General features: G+C 44.0%; 1 non-coding gene across 1 annotated transcript; it reads right to left on the minus strand.

Annotated features, from left to right (window-relative positions):
* Positions 1–268: 268 nt before the first annotated feature.
* On the minus strand, positions 269–375 carry LOC142874913 (U6 spliceosomal RNA). Its single transcript, XR_012922492.1, has one exon. It is a non-coding gene; the product is annotated as a U6 spliceosomal RNA (small nuclear RNA).
* Positions 376–16078: the final 15703 nt, after the last annotated feature.

A 16078-nucleotide genomic window follows, 5' to 3' on the forward strand; every position in this document is an offset into this window, starting at 1 on the left:
TTTTCTTTTTTGTTTTTGTTCTTTCAGCATATTATATGGGTACAAATGTTTAGGTTACATGTGTTGCCTCCTCCCCACCCCCGTCAGAGCTTCAAGTGTGTCCATCCCCCAGACGGTGTGCATCTCACTCATTATGTGTATATACCCATCCCCTCCTCCCTCCCATTTGCCCGACACCCAACAGACGTTATTCTTATATGTGCACTTAGGTGCTGATCAGTTAATACCAATTTGCTGGTGAGTACATGTGGTGTTAATTTTTCCATTCAAATATATGAAATGCTTCATGAATTTGCGTGTCATCCTTGCGCAAGGGCCATGCTAATCTTCTCTGTATCGTTCCAGTTTTAGTATATGTGCTGCCAAAGCGAGCACCATTTGAACATTTTTAAGGGCTCCCTAGATGATTCTAACGTGTAGCCAGGGCTGGGGACCATTGGGATGGGCATTTCAGGAGCATCTCCCTGGTGGTTCTCCTGAGCTCAGGGCCTAAATGATATTACACTATTGTGATTTCCTAATTGTATTTTTAATATTTTTTAGCAGAGTAACTATTTGATACACATTAGGAGCAGCCAGAGTATATAAAGTTTATGGTAAGGAAATAAAAAGCATTATATACATGTCTACAGGTATCTGTATCTTAAGTGCACACAGTAGTTTTTGTTTGTTTGTGTCTCTAAGGCTGTCTGGGCTGTAACTACAGCACTGTTTTTACTTCTCTAATTCAGGAGTTATCCTGGTCCTGCTTTTCCTGCCTTCTTATCCCACTCCAGCTGCCTGATTTGGGCAGTTTATCCCAGGGCTCAATAGCACCTCTGGATGCACTGGCCAAAGGAAGGACAAAGAACCCTTCCAGATGGACACCTGCGGCTGCTCTGTCTTCGGGGCTGATGAAGTGTGGAGCGGGAGGGGAGGAGAAGCCACAGTGAGATTTCTGATGTTTTGCCCATCTGTGTTCCTGGACAGGGAGACGCTATTTCTGACATACAGTCACCTTTCAATGTAGCCCCTGGGGAACAGATGCCAGAGAATGATAAAGGGGTGTCTGTCTGCCAGGTAAAGAGACTTGTTCCTCTTTTAAGGGAGTGGGGAGCCATGGACTGACCTTTGGAGAGATTCCAGGTGGCTGGATTCAACACAAGTCCGATGGTCTCTGAAGCCTGAGCCTTCTCCACCACACCTGCCTCTTCAAACAGCAGACGGAAGGTATGATGAGCGCTGCAACATGCAGGACCCTGAAAACTCTCTGCCAAGTGTGAGAGAAGCCAGACACGATAGACCTCATGTTGTATGATTCCATTTGTAAGAAGTGTCCAAAAACAATCTATAGAGACAGAAAGTAGATTAATGGTTGCCTGGGGCTGGGAGTAGGAATGGAGATTCACTCTCAGTGGGTAGGAGGGAACTTTCTGAAGTGAGGGAAATGTTCTAATGGATAAAAATGTGATAGTTGCACGGGAATACAATTTATACCTTAATAAAATTGCTTTATATATATTTAATTTAACTCTATTAATATCATAGTGCTGGTTAAATTTTTTATTTCAATTTTAACACACTTATGGCAGATCTGACTTTCCTCTGAAGGGACTGGGGTCTATGCACCTGTCTAATCCTATGAAGTGAAGTGGGCAACATTTATTAGAATAAGGGCAGGCTCAGGGAGTTTTCCTTCTTAGGTTTTCAGGTTAGTCCATGTCCCTACCCGCGGGACCTTCTGTTACTCACGGGGGTCAAGGGGGACCATGCCTGAAAGAGATGGGCGAGAGAAAGGAACGAGACCAAGCAAATGGTTGTCAAGGTCTGCTTTACTTAGATTCTTGGTAGGTTTTATAAGCATACAGAAACAAGGAATTAGAAACAAAAAATAGAATGGGGCAACGATGAGGCTTGGGTCTGGGTTAATCAGCCCCAATCAGCGTCTTATCGGTATCCTGTTTTTTTTTTTTTTTTTTTTTTTTTTTTTTTGAGACAGAGTCTTGCTTTGTTGCCCAGGCTAGAGTGAGTGCCGTGGCGTCAGCCTCGCTCACAGCAACCTCAAACTCCTGGGCTCAAGCGATCCTCCTGCCTCAGCCTCCCGAGTAGCTGGGACTACAGGCATGCGCCACCATGCCCGGCTAATTTTTTTCTATATATATTAGTTGGCCAATTAATTTCTTTCTATTTATAGTAGAGACGAGGTCTCGCTCTTGCTCAGGCTGGTTTCGAACTCCTGACCTTGAGCAATCCGCCCGTCTCGGCCTCCCAGAGAGCTAGGATTACAGGCGTGAGCCACCGCGCCCGGCCCCGGTATCCTGTTTTTGACTGGTTACTCATCTCCAACCTGGCAGGTGGTCGGGAACAATTGCAGTCAGCACTCCCTGGAGCATCCCATGGTCAGCACGTCATGGACTGCATTCTTCTCGGAGCTATAGCAGGAATTTTCCAGGGCGAAGTCCGTGCGTAGGACAAGTCATAGGGGAGTTGAGGGTCTTTGAGGGTCCTTGCCTCTAACAAGTCCAGGGTCTTTCTATTGCCAGATAAGCTTAGAAAAGTGTCACTTACTTTTCTCTCCTGCCACTACCATACTAGAATAAAGATTTTATTACTATCATACATGGAAGTCCTGGAAACCATGTTACTCCTACAGATTCTAAGTATGCTTCTGGTTTCACTTCCTACATCAGGCAGGATGGACTTGGCTATGTTGCAGTAACAAATGAAATCCAAATCTCAGTGGCTTACAGTGACAGAAGTTTATTACACACTCACATTACCTGACTCCAGGGGCTGGTGGGGGCTCTGCTCCACAGCACCCTCACTCAGGAACTCGGGCTGACAAAGCCTCCACCATGGGTAGGAGGAAGGGAAGATAGTGGTTCTACCCAGATATCATGCACTTCATTTCAACTCACGTTTTATTGGACAGAGCTGGTCACCTGACTTCACCTGAGTTCAAAGCAGTAGAGACAGGTAGTCCTTCCTCCGGCTGGGACAGACAGGGGGAGAGGAAGTAGGTCGACAGTGGTATTGCCCACCACAGCTACTTTACCAGAAGATGTACTAGTGTGGTAAAGACTCACGACCTGCCCTGTGCTGGCAGAGTGTGAACAACTGTTTCTGTTTGCTCATGACTGAGGCGTTTCCTTAGGATGTGGGACTTTCAGTCTAAAACCAGGAGGGTTCCAGGCCAGTGGAGATGGTTGGTGATGCCAGCTGTGATCTGCCTTAGGTCACATATCCTTGGGATGTTGGATCGAGGGTCTCCCTGTCCATGAATACTCCTGTCAGAAAAATCTACCTCAAAACTTTTTGGGCCTTTTAATTAAAATTTGAGGTTACCATGGAGACTTCCTGAAGACTACTCAGTTGGTCCCAGCTCTGAAAGGTAAATGGAGTCCTTGTGACCACTGCCAGGGCCTAGAAACTTCCCCTTCTCATTCCAAAGCCATCACAGCTGAATCCTTCACCACTTGCCTGAACCTTTGATAAGTGAGAGTCTGTCTCTGGCTCTAGGGGAGGTCACGTTACAAATGGGAGGTCCTGGGAACATCACCCAAAGAGACAGCCACTGTCCTCTCAGTAAGCCAACATTTCACAAAACAACAAATGGGGCCTTCCAAATGCCTTAATAACAATGCCTACCAATTATCACATTTCCATCTAGGTACTTACACATGCTATCTTATTTAAAGCTTATTCAAATCCCTATGTGAGAAATGAGGAAAATCTGAGTGCAGACATTACTTGCCCAAGTTCACAGAGAAAGGGTCCAGTCAAGGACCGCCTCATAAGTCCTCAACTTGGATGCTTTGCTGTATTGATTCTGCATCATAAATGGGTATATCCAATCCAGAAGGGGCTACTGGCAGCAGGCGAAGGTTGAGAGGCCCCTAACTTGCATGGGACCCTTCCTGTGTTTCCATGGCTAGGCACCTTTGTAATACATACAAAAGGAAGATGTGTGTGTGTTCTTTTTCTGAAAGAGGGTTTTCAAATTATACAGTCTTCAAGCCCCACAAAATCCAAGTTGGCTCTGGATCACTCAAGAACTCATCCTTTGTGACATGTTCTCTGGGATCTTCATCAACTCTTCCTCAACTCTTCCTCATGCTTCAGATGGTGAAAGGGCATGATTTTCCTTAGGAAAACTTCCCCCAGTCTCTCTGGTTAGCCATGTTCCCCCATTGTACATTTCCACAGTTCCACAAACGTCTTATCCATAACACCAGAATTGCAATTTTCACACTGACTTGTACAATTATGTGACGAAAGCCTATCTCCTTGAAGAGAATGTCCACTCCATGACTTCAGGCTCCAGGTCCACCTTCACTAGTCACTGTATCCCAAGTGGGCGCTTAGTATGTCATCAGAGTTCTATAAATGTTGCATGAAATAAAATAAGGACATTTTGTATACTACTTTCACAAAAATTTATTTTAGTTAATTTTATTTGAAAAATGTGTTGTGTCCTTAGAAATAGTTGGACACAGCCTAAAGTTTGCAAAACTGAGACTGAGTATCACAGTTCTAGGTTAATATTATGCACATACACATCCACATTCACACTCTGGAGAGTCTGCTATTTCTATCTGGGAAAATTAAATGCCAGTTGTCTAAGAATATCTCCCTTTAATACTCCACTTAGTTCTCATTACTCTTAAAAATACAGGTAGGAGAAAGATCAACAATTCTGCAATGCTTAGAAAAATAACCCATGTGGTATGCCAATAATATAATTTAAATTCATGTACAGTTCACTTCATCGTAGTTCTGGTGTATCACTTCAATTATAAAATCCTTTTATAAACATTAATACTAGTTAATGTTTATTGAGCACTTGCTATGTGCCAGACACTGACATAGTTCCTTTCCATATGTTACACGAAGTGTTACAGCGACTGACAGGGGAAAGAACCGAGCGGCACACAGAGAGCCGGAGAATCAGCCTTTATTTCGCTGGTGGGCTCAGAGGGGCATGCCACCAAATTCTGAGCACTGCTTCCTTATTTCTCTCCAGTCTTATACATTTCTTGTGTTACATACAACCAATCAACTATGAGTATGCAAAATTATCCAATCAGCGGTGGGCTTTAAAAGCATCCAATCAGCAGTAGAATCCAAAAGCATCTAATCAGCAGTAAGCTTCACATGTATCCAATCAGCAGTGGATTTTGCTTCAGCCCCCCCCCCGGGGGGGAGGGGGGAGGCTTTTTCCTATCACATGCACTAGCTAAGTCCTAACAATATGTTTATGATACGATTATCCTTATTTGCAAAGGACATAGCTGAGGCTCAGAAAGGACCAGCAACTTGTCCAAGGTCACAAAATGCCAAAGCTCAAGGAGGAAAAGACTCCTGGTTGTCCTAACATCTACTGTATCCTTTCTTTATTAGTAAATTCTGTAAGTTTTAGCCGAGCACATGGCTGCCCAGTATAAAGTTGGTATTCCTCAGCCTCCTGGGCTCTCCGCAAGATGAAGCTCTGACCAGTGAGTGGGGTGGGATCAGAAGTCATTCATGCCCTTATATGGGAGGGACATGTGCTTTTATTCCTTTTATCCTCCTACCACTGGCTGCAAAGAAGTCTTGCTTGTAGAAAGGGGAGAAACTCTCTTGGTGGTGATTGCTCAACTCATCCACAGGGATTTTAACCCAGGTCTCCCAAATACTAGATCCTATGTCATGTTAGGCTTTCAAAGGCCTTTCAATGGCAGGAGTGTTTATTTAAAAAATTTACCAGAACTCAGAGGTAACCTGTTCAGAAGCAAACAGGCTTTGACCACGACCTACATGGAGTTAGGTATTGACTCTAGTATTTGCTAATTAAGGGACCATGGGCAAGTTTCTTTAATCTCTCTGTCCCTCAGTTTTCTTTATCTGTAAAATGGGAATGATACTGTAAGGCAGATGTGAAAGCCAAAGAAAATAATACATGTGTAAGAGCTTAGCTAGCACTGTTGTTGGCTATATTGTAAAAAGTAGCAAGATTTATTATTATTAATATTATAATCATTAACCAATTATAAAATGTTCATAAATACTAAGGAAGATTTGAGACGCTGTATTTAAAATGCTTACCACAGCTCTTCTCATATATACTGGTACTCCATAAATGGTAGTGTTTGCCAACACATATACATTCAAAATAGAAAGGACCCCTCTCTGCAAAAATGTCAAATAAATGAATGTGACAAAAATATTTCAGTTTAAATGGCATGATGGTAATATTTGCCATCATCTACTTATAGAGCAGGGATGTCATACACGTTTTTAAAAAAGCAATCCGGCTGGGTGTGGCTCATGCCTGTAATCCTAGCACTCTGGGAGGCCAAGGTGGAAGGACTGCTTGAGCTCAGGATTTCAAGACCAGCCTGAGCAAGAGCGAGACCCCTTCTTTACTAAAAATAGAAAAATTAGCTGGGCATGGTGGCACATGCCTATAGTCCCAGCTACTTGGGAGGCTGAGGCAAGAGGATTGCTTGAGCCCAGGAGTTTGAGGTTGCTGTGAGCTAGGCTGATGCCATGGCATTCTACTCAGGGAAACACAGTGAAACTCTGTCTCAAAAAATAAAAATGAAAAAGCAATCCTTTTTCTATTGCTTCAATTAAATAATTCTTTGTGCAGCATTTGCCAACCACATTTGATCTGAAACCTCACCCAATTTAAAATCTTGTTGAAAAGGCTTTCACTTTAGATAATATCAGTAATAAAGAACTAGAGTCAGTTGGATTCATAACAGATGAATGAAAAAACCCATAGGGTGTGACCTACTGTTAAAAGAAAGGAAAGGAAATGAGTATATCTTTCTAGAGAAATAAGGAGAAGAGACTTATTATTTGAGACACCCAAAATAAACACTGACCTTGAGAACAGAAGACCTGAATTCTGGTCCTGTCATTGTCCTCATCCTTTAACTACCTTTTTACCACCTAAAATTGGATATAGGATCTTATACAACTTAAAAAGTTCATGGAAATGCTCCTCATTTTATTAATAGTTTTTCCAAATAGTTCAAAAGAAACATTTAAGATTTTCTCAGTTGCTTTCTGCTGAAGACCCTTAACAAGGAAACCATTTTAATCAATTCCTTCCACGTGGGTTTCTATGGCATTCCTTTTTTGTTCATTAATATGCTCCTCAGAACTGACATCAATTGTTAATTTTTCTTGGTAATAGTTTTATGATATAACAAGAAGGGAAAGGAGGTTATTGATTCTGGAGTCAACATCTTGATGAACGATTCAATTCAGTTAGATCTGCATTTGTGGAGCATCATGAGGGTAATAAGCAATATAGTCTTTGGGAATAACACATTATAGTTTTCCACATACTTGCACATGCATGTAGTGTTTGACTGTAGTTTCAGGGTTGCATTAAGAGGAGCCTGAAGACTTGGAGTCTCAGCATTCTCAGGCTGCTCACTCCCAGCCTCTCTTTTCCCATCTGTAAGATGGGCATCCACTATGTACATACTTTATCTACCACACACAATTCTCCTGTGGCTCCAGTGAAAATACAGGCAGGGGAAAGCTTTGCAAACTGTAAAGCTCTGTGTAAACAGAAAGCATTAAAATATTGCAATACTAATAATGAGGAAACAGAAGCTGTGAGATGTTCCTGCTCTTGGTAAAAGTGACCAAGCAGGTAGTGACAGAGCTGGGCTCTACTATTCTTCCTATGCAGAACTATGCAGGGAGTGGATGTCTGTCATTCTTTATGGCCACAGGGCACTGAACTCTCTTGCTTGTATTTTGAAGATCCCCTTCCTTTCTGAGGCCACTCCTCTTCTATTGAAAGTGCTGCTCTCTCTCCTGGTCTCCCCTAAGCTGAGGGACAGGCTGTGGGCTGCGCCCCACCAACATCCTGCATATCTGCCTTGGGTGGGAAGCTAGAGAAATGAGGAGGGGCTGGGCCACTCCAGCTCCAGGCTGAGAGGAAAAGGAGATGGCGGCTCTCCTGGGAAGTGCGCTGCCCACCCCCAGCAGTGCCAGGTGCCATGCTTACCCGGTGCCTGGTGACCTGGGCACTGGGCTTTTCCTCTTTGGAATCATTTGGGTGTTGTACCTGATGGCAGCATTCCCCAATCTTCCTCTCTGGTCCCCTGGAGAGTCTGTGAACCACCCAGTAGCTTTTAAATTAGTGCTTCTTTGCATTGAAAAGTAGATTCAGATTCAGTAAGTCTGGGTAGGTGTGAGATTCCGCATTTCTGACTAGCTCCCAGGAGATGCCCCTGCTGGCCTGTGGGCCCCACCTTGCACAGCAAGGGTTTACTGAATTTGTTTCCAGCTTAAACAAACACCTTGACTGGCACCAATAGATTCTGTCTTCTAAAAATTTAGCAAGCATGGAGAGGCAGCATCTCACATAAAACATTACCAAAACGCACCGAAGGAAATTTCCTCTCTTTCTGGAATTATAATATCCTATCATCTTCTGAGGAAAAAAAACTCTAGATCATATTTAACTTTTAAAATCAAAAACATGATAAAATAGTGCTGAAGGTTATCTTACTGTCGAGTAACGGCCCTAGAGCTAATTGGAGACACAGGAATGTATCACGTAAGGAGACCCGGAGGTCACTCTGTGAGGCAGTTTCATCTAGAGGTGCGCGAGTAGACTGCAGGAAGGGGCGGGAGAAGGAATGAGGATTCCCTGGCTAATTGACTTCCCTGGAATCTCTTCTTCACTCACTCCCTGTCTCAAGTACCTGGGCAAAGAGATACAGTCTAGCTAGTTGGAAGTCTAGCAGAGCAGTCCTTCCCAAAGCTTGGCAACATTTGTTGACAATAGAGGCATGAAGATTAGCATCTGAAGTCATCTTAGGCTCCCACAGCAAAATACTCCAGACTGGGTGGCTAAAAGAATATATTTCTCGCAGATTGGGAGGTTGGGAAGTCCAAGAGCAATGTGTGGGCAGATTCAATTCTTGGTGACGGTGCGCCCCCTGGACTGCAGATGGCTGGCTACCATCTCCCTGTGTGCTCACGTGATCTCTTCTGGTGGGAGAGAGGGGTCTGGTCTTTCTTCCTCGCCTAATAGCACTAATCTCATTATGGGGGTTCCAGCCCCAAGGCTCATCTAAATCTCATTACCTCACAAAGACCCCACCTCCTAATCCATCGCACTGGGGACTAGGGCTGCCACATACGAATTTTGGAAGGACACAACATTGGCTCCAGAACAGCTAGCTAAAGATTCCTCTATGTAAATAATTTAGTTGCAGTGCTTGAAGTCTGTCATTTTGGACAGAATTCCTTGTTGCCAGCAGCAACGCGTTTTCTGCAAGCCTGGAATAGCATTTCAGGAGGTCTGCAGATCCCAAGAAGCCAATGAGGGTACGCCTGGGAGTCACGTCGTCCCCAGGTGAAAAGCCACACTAGAGCCACCCAGCCCCCATCAGGGTGACAGGACTCTCTGTCCTCTCCAGAATGGTGCTGACTCTTTTTAAGTCCATTTGTGCTATGATAAGAAATTACTGGAGAATGAGTAGTTATTAAAGCATAGAGGTTTCTTTCTCACAGTTTCTGGAGGCTGGAATTTCCAGTTCCACATCAACACGAAGTCTAGATGTCCTCATATGGCCAAGGGCAGGGCAGGGCTGGAGCGCAAAACCGACCAAACTCCCTGCCCTAAGCGCTTTTAGGAGGACACTAACCCATTCTGAATGGCCCCGCAGACCGGATGGCCTCCTCGAGGCCACCTCAAATGCTCTTCCACTGGGGCCTGTGTTTTCACGCGAGTTCTGGGAGGGACACGGACATTCACACCGAAGCACCCTTCGGAGAAGATGCTGGGTTCCAGCCATGCGGACGCGTCGGTTCCGGGAGCCCCGGCCACCCCCGCTCGCGCCGCCGCCCCAGTCCCCTGTGGCGCAGCGCGGGCGCCTTGGACAGCGGTGCCCGCGAGCCCCTCCCGCCGCTGTCGCGCCCGCCGGGCCTGGGGCGGAGAAGGGGGCCTGGGAGGACATAGGGCAGAGCGGGGTGCAGGGCAGCCGCCCAGACTCAGCTTCTGATATAGGAATAAACAAGAAAGTACTTAGTCCTTGAAAATAAACTTACGCCCAGTTAGAAAAATCAGTTAAGATACTTAAAAAAGTGACAAACATCCTTGGTTCAAAATAATTATACACGCTTGAAATGGTGGAAAATTCAAAACTCACAAGGCTCTTTATTTAATCAAAATAATTTCAGTCTCTATGGTTTGGGATTATATGGTTGCTATCCTTCAGAAACAATATGCTGACAAATCATACTACACCTGTGGGTGGGAAATGGTTTAGTTCCTCTTACGTTGTCTTAGAAACACACTCCTGGACCACAGCTTCAAGAGACCCAAGCAATCATGTCGTCTGCTGGTGTACAAGCTGCCCTGCCAGGTCAGGGCCCAGCAGGCTCCTCTGTAACCCCTCAAAAGCCCTCTTCCCTCAGTTACCTCCCACCTCACCCGCCCCCCACAATACACACACACTGGAACAGCTCTACTTTGGAATGTTTTACCAATGCAGGTTCCAGGTAAGATTTCCATTCACAAATGGCTTCCATGGCTAAGGAAAAAATAAAACTTCACTGCCCTAGTCCAAGCCCATCTCTGCAGTTGTTTTAATAAGTAACAGAATCACCTTTTAGATTTTCAAGCTCGCTTGAAAAGAAAACTCTGCTATAAATGTGTGGAGAATTCTCCCTTCTGAAAATGAAACTCATGCCAGAGGTTACAGCAAATAACAAGAATGGCCTTCTGCAGAATAAAGATGACTGATTGACTCCAAGCTTCTTAACTGGGGATTTGCATCAGCATTGCAACAAATTAGAGCTAAATCTGCATGTAGGCTCAAGGATGGAGGTCCCAGCTAAGAAGCAGAAGGAACCTCAGAACTCAGAGCCCAGAATTATTAGCATCAGCAGCTGCAGAGCCATTATCAGGACTTCTCAAACCACGACATGTAGGAAAAGAGGCCTAGAACTCCTGTCACCTGAAAACATGGGATTCCGGCAGTGAATCCTGTTTACCCAGCTGGGATCAAGCCCTTCAGCAGGCAGTGTGCAGCTTCACCCTGAGGAGGACTTCCAGAAAACGGGAAATGGGCTAGGCCAACTGCTGGAAACCACCATTCTCACGGGAACACGTTTGAAAAACTGTGATGGGCTCTTTAGAGAATGGAGCCAAATGTACTTCCACATAAAAAAGTGGAGGAAGAAACTTTTCCCCTAAAGCAATACAACAAAATAACCAAATGAGACCTGTGATGTACAGAAAAATCCCAAAGAGAGAGGTGCACAGGTGAGGGACTCACATGAATCTGCCTATTTTAAATAAAAACACACCTTCCCACCCCTGGAGGGGAGGAAAGGGTAATCCTTCCTGTGGTGAAAGGCCTAGGAGGACATGCATGTTGTCCTAAACCTGTGCAACCTGGTGACCTAGTTTACCCTGGTTTGTAGTCACTTAGCCTTAATCCAAGAACCAGAGAGCTGGGATCAAAAGCTGCTACCCAGAGACCCAAGGGGACAACAATCAAGTAACAGGATGCTTTACAAAATAGCGTGCAAGTGAATATGAACACAGAGAAGACACACCAGCACTGTCACAGGCAGGTTTATTTTTCTTCCCTTCATCCATAATTCATGGTTCCTTCAAATAATTAAAACAAAGTATATCCAAAATGTTCATTACCACAATGCATAACGCCCCCATAGTGACAATGTCTATACAAACCCCAGAAACATTTCACCACTTAACAAGAGCCAATTATTCCCTGGGGCAAGTCTTATTGCAGAGGAGAAGACAGCTTTAGCTGAACCAAGGGAAAACTATTTCTGAGTAGCATTCCCCCCCCCTCCCAAAAGTAAATGATCCCAAGGTGAAAGTTAATAAATATATCCTTTGGCTGGGTGATTTTGGAGGATGGATGAAATTTGAAGGCACTCTCTGAAGATCAGTTGAACTTCTCCAGTGAGATGAGATCACCTTTGAGCCTGCATGCCATCACTGCACGGTGGGAGAGAATTACATTCCTTTCTCATCTCTTGAGGCCTCTGCATCCAAGCAGTGGAGGGCGGGAAACCTCAGTAGCCCTCCCGGCAGAGCAGGCCCAGGGAGTTCAGAAAGCTCCCCCACCACGCCTGAGAAGCACCCAGAGAGATCAGGACACTTTCACTTTTGATATGACCTTTAGGGGGCATTATATACTTTCATATTTGGTAAGAAATGAAAGGTCTAAGTAGAATTTTAATTCTCTGAATCACTAACGATTCTGAGAAGGAACACAGCAATTGTAAACCGTGGTAACAATATATAATAATCCAAGTCTTGAATTAGTTTGAGCTGAGATGTAATAATGTGCTAAATCCAGCCACAAAAAAAGAAGTGCTTAAAAATAAAGGCAGGAACCTTGTGGTTTTCTGGATGGAGACCAGAAAGGCTCCTCTGGCCAGCCCGGGCTCTGCTTTCTCCCTTCCTCTCTTCGCCGCTTTGGCTGCACTGGCGCCACCCAGTGGCTTCCAGGAACACTGCTTCAGCACAGGGAAGGCCTGGAAGGCTCCGTGCTGCCAGTGCTGACTTCAGTCCAGAAAGATGTCATCTGCCTCTCCTGAGCCTTCCTACCCGCCTGCGTGTTGACATGCATCATCTTTCGTTCTCATTACAGCCCGGACCTAGGGGTTTTGCATCCATTTGTCCGATGGGAACAGAGAGACTTAAAGTTAGGTTGAGAATTTGCCTACAGCCATAAAGCTACCTCGCACTTCAACTGGGATTCCAAACCTTCCTCTGGCTCCACTGCACGACTCACCTTTGCTAAGATGATAGCAGCCCTTTGCTTACTGCTGAATTTGCATAATTTTCCAAGCTCAAGCTTATAAATAACCAAGCAACACATTCAATGCTATACATTTGCTTTTCCCAAAGACAGCTTGATTCCAAGTAAAAGACCAATTAGGATGATTTCCTGCTCACCTTCCATTACAATGTGGACTTCAACAGACATGCCTCCTTTCAAGCAGTTGTATAAATTCTGGGTTGTGGCATGGCTCTGATCCTTTTACTGCTGCTTCTTCAGCATCTTAAACTTGTACATCGTAACATCCCTGTCTTCTCCCAGATATCAATATTGCCAATCACCAACTTCAGGTTGGAAATGGCAATTTTTATCCACTTTTTCCCAAGATTCTCAGTGAGGGTAGTCAAATTAGTATCTATCAACACAAGTTTACTCTTTGCTCCATTAAAAAGTAGAAGAATTCAGTAGTTCCTTTCAAATCTTCAATCACTTACATCAACTTAGAATGAAAATGTGCTCTCCTTATTTAAAAGAAGTATATGATGATTTGTCACTTTAAATATTTTAATTTGTCATTTAAAAATATACTTAAATGCCAAAAAAAAAATCAGTTTTCCAAACTTTTTCCTAAAGAAAATCAGAATATTTCACAACAAAATATGCCTCTTTGACCTAAACTTTTTTAGCTAAAGTCAATAAAGAAAGAGATGCAGAAAACCTCTGTCTTCTCTGTTTTACTGAAACAGGACAGAGGTTCACACAAAGAGGCTTTCTACCTTCCAACACTCCTTTCCCATCTGATAGAAGATGCAAATTCTCCTTTAGGACAGACAGCTTTTATCAGCTCAGAGATGTTTCTTCAAAATTAAAGTACAGGTTATACAAACTAGTTTTTAACATGACCAAGGAAATTAGTCTAGAGGAACGTTTGTTATTCTGGTTGCTAAAAGTTAAATATGTTTACTGTGGCATTTGCTGTGATTAAAAGGTAACATTTCTCAGGTCCACTTATTTTAAAAAAGCAATAAATACCAAGAAAACACAATCACCAACATATAGAACCCCATCTAGGACTCTTTAGGGATCAGTAACTTTAGCTTGGATATAAAGGCCTGTTTCAGACTGGCTAATTGGTAGGTATAATATTGAGAATAAGAATCAACTGGGCATGGTGGCACCCACCGATAGCCCTAGCTACTCAGGAGGCTGAGGTGGGAGGATCGCTTGAGCCCAGGAGTTCGTGGCTGAAATGAGCTATGATTGCCCCACTGTACTCCAGCCTAGGAGACAGTGTGAGACTCTCATTTCTTCAAAACGAGAAAAAAAACATCACATCCAAAGAAAAGCCTAAGGTTTAAACTAAGACTGAGAATTACAAAATGATTTGATCAGGTTTGTGAACTAAAATAAAATCTTAAAGCTCCCCCCCAACCCACCCACCCACCCGCTGACTGAATGGTCTCCCTCTTGGCCTAGGGGCTATCCTAAAGCTAAATTGCCTGCCCAGAGGAGGAAGGTCAGACAGGGTTCCTCATGCCCCCCTCCCTTCTTGGAGACATCCTTTGTAACCCATTAACAGGCCTAGGGGTATGCAGGACAAACCTGCAGCTCCTCAATTTACACAACAAATCTATGTCCTGTGGCTTGTCTCTGATTAACAAACCTTCTTATCTTAAAACATTCCAAGCCTTTAGACAAAGCTTCTTGTCTTTAGCCAGTTATAAGTCAAAGAATCTTTAAATTGCACTTATAACCTCTAAGCCCCCCCACTTTGAGATGGCCCACCTTTTCAGGCCAAAGCGATGTAAGCCTCCCATGTATTGATTTATGATCTTACCTGTAACCCCTGTCTCCCTGAAATGTCTAAAACCAATCTGTGTCCCAAGCACCATGAGTCCACCTGCTCAGGGCTTCTTGGGTGTGCCTCTGGGTCATGATCCTCAAATTTGGCTCAGAATAAATCTCTTTAAAATTATTTTACAGAGTTTTGCTTCTTTTCCCTTAATAGGTTCATATTTGAGGGATAAAGACTTGCTAGGAAACACAGACTCTGATGAATGTAAATCTGTATCTTGGAAAGACAGGCATCATCATGTGACTGGTGCACAGCACTCATTCTGTGTTATCATTAATTACCAAATTAATCTGTCTACATATAATCTGATCATTATAATAGAAACAAGTTGAAAAAGGATTCAAAATTTATTTAAATGGCAGGGATATACAGAATACTTAACAGATCCCTAATGTTCTTACATTTATGCAGCAGAATAAAAATTCTAGAGGACAGAAGAATTTTTAATTTCCAGATACTTGACCACTTGTGCTGCTTTTCAAAATGATACTGTAGTCAACACTGGATTATGTGTGATACCGAGAATGAAATAAAATATTATAATCCAAAAACAATTTCTACTGTAAACTAGTGGCGATGGCAGGAAGGACTGCAGTGAGTTTCCTGAAGGCTGAAGACACTGTAGCCGGGAGCTCCTACATGGAGCTGGTTAATTCCAGGGCTGAAAGTGTAGACCGATGTGCACTGACTTCAAACACACTGCTTGTGCCTTCCTTTAGGCTCTAAAATCTGTTCACCATGCACATGTCTGTTCTAAACACCTCCTTCACAGAGAATCAGACGTCAAGCTCAGAACTGCTGCAGGAGGTGGAGGTATCTGGTGACCCCTCCATCTCCCCTCTCCCAGAGGTGGTCCCCAAGGCCTGCAGCTCTAACTATTCCTTCCACACAGGAAGGGGTAGTTGCCAGAAGGCTTCCCAGCACCAACATTAAACAGGGAAGTGCAGTCCCACACCAAGGCTGTAACCACACATGGCAGGAGCTACCAGGTAGGACCAAGCAGGCAGCCAGGCTAATTACATGCGCCACCAGCCAGAGTGCAGACCTACTCCCAGGTCATGGAAGACACCTTGTTAAACAGCCCTCCTTTATGTTAAAAAATCTAAAATCCAGACTTCCGTTCCCATAGAAAGAAACCAAAGCAAACCGACTCCACTCTTAGCTGAGCATACGGCTATGTGAAGTGGTCTCACACTCGCGGCACCACCCCACTGAGCTCCAGGGGGTTGGACTGGGGGGGCCTGTGGACCAGAGCTGGCACTTCTGTTCCAGCAGCTGGGGGCTTCTGTCTCTTCATCAAATTTTTAAAATGTGATAGTCATTTTAAAATGTTGCAGTTAATTTGTTATAGTTAATTTAAATGTTATAATTAAGATATTTGCTTTTTCACCCCTCTCCACCCCACCCTTCACCCACCACACCCTATCCTGCAAATCAGAGTTTTTAGTCAAAAAATAAAACA

Source organism: Microcebus murinus, chromosome 1 (genome assembly GCF_040939455.1).
Source record: "Microcebus murinus isolate Inina chromosome 1, M.murinus_Inina_mat1.0, whole genome shotgun sequence".
NCBI classification, from domain to species: domain Eukaryota; kingdom Metazoa; phylum Chordata; class Mammalia; order Primates; family Cheirogaleidae; genus Microcebus; species Microcebus murinus.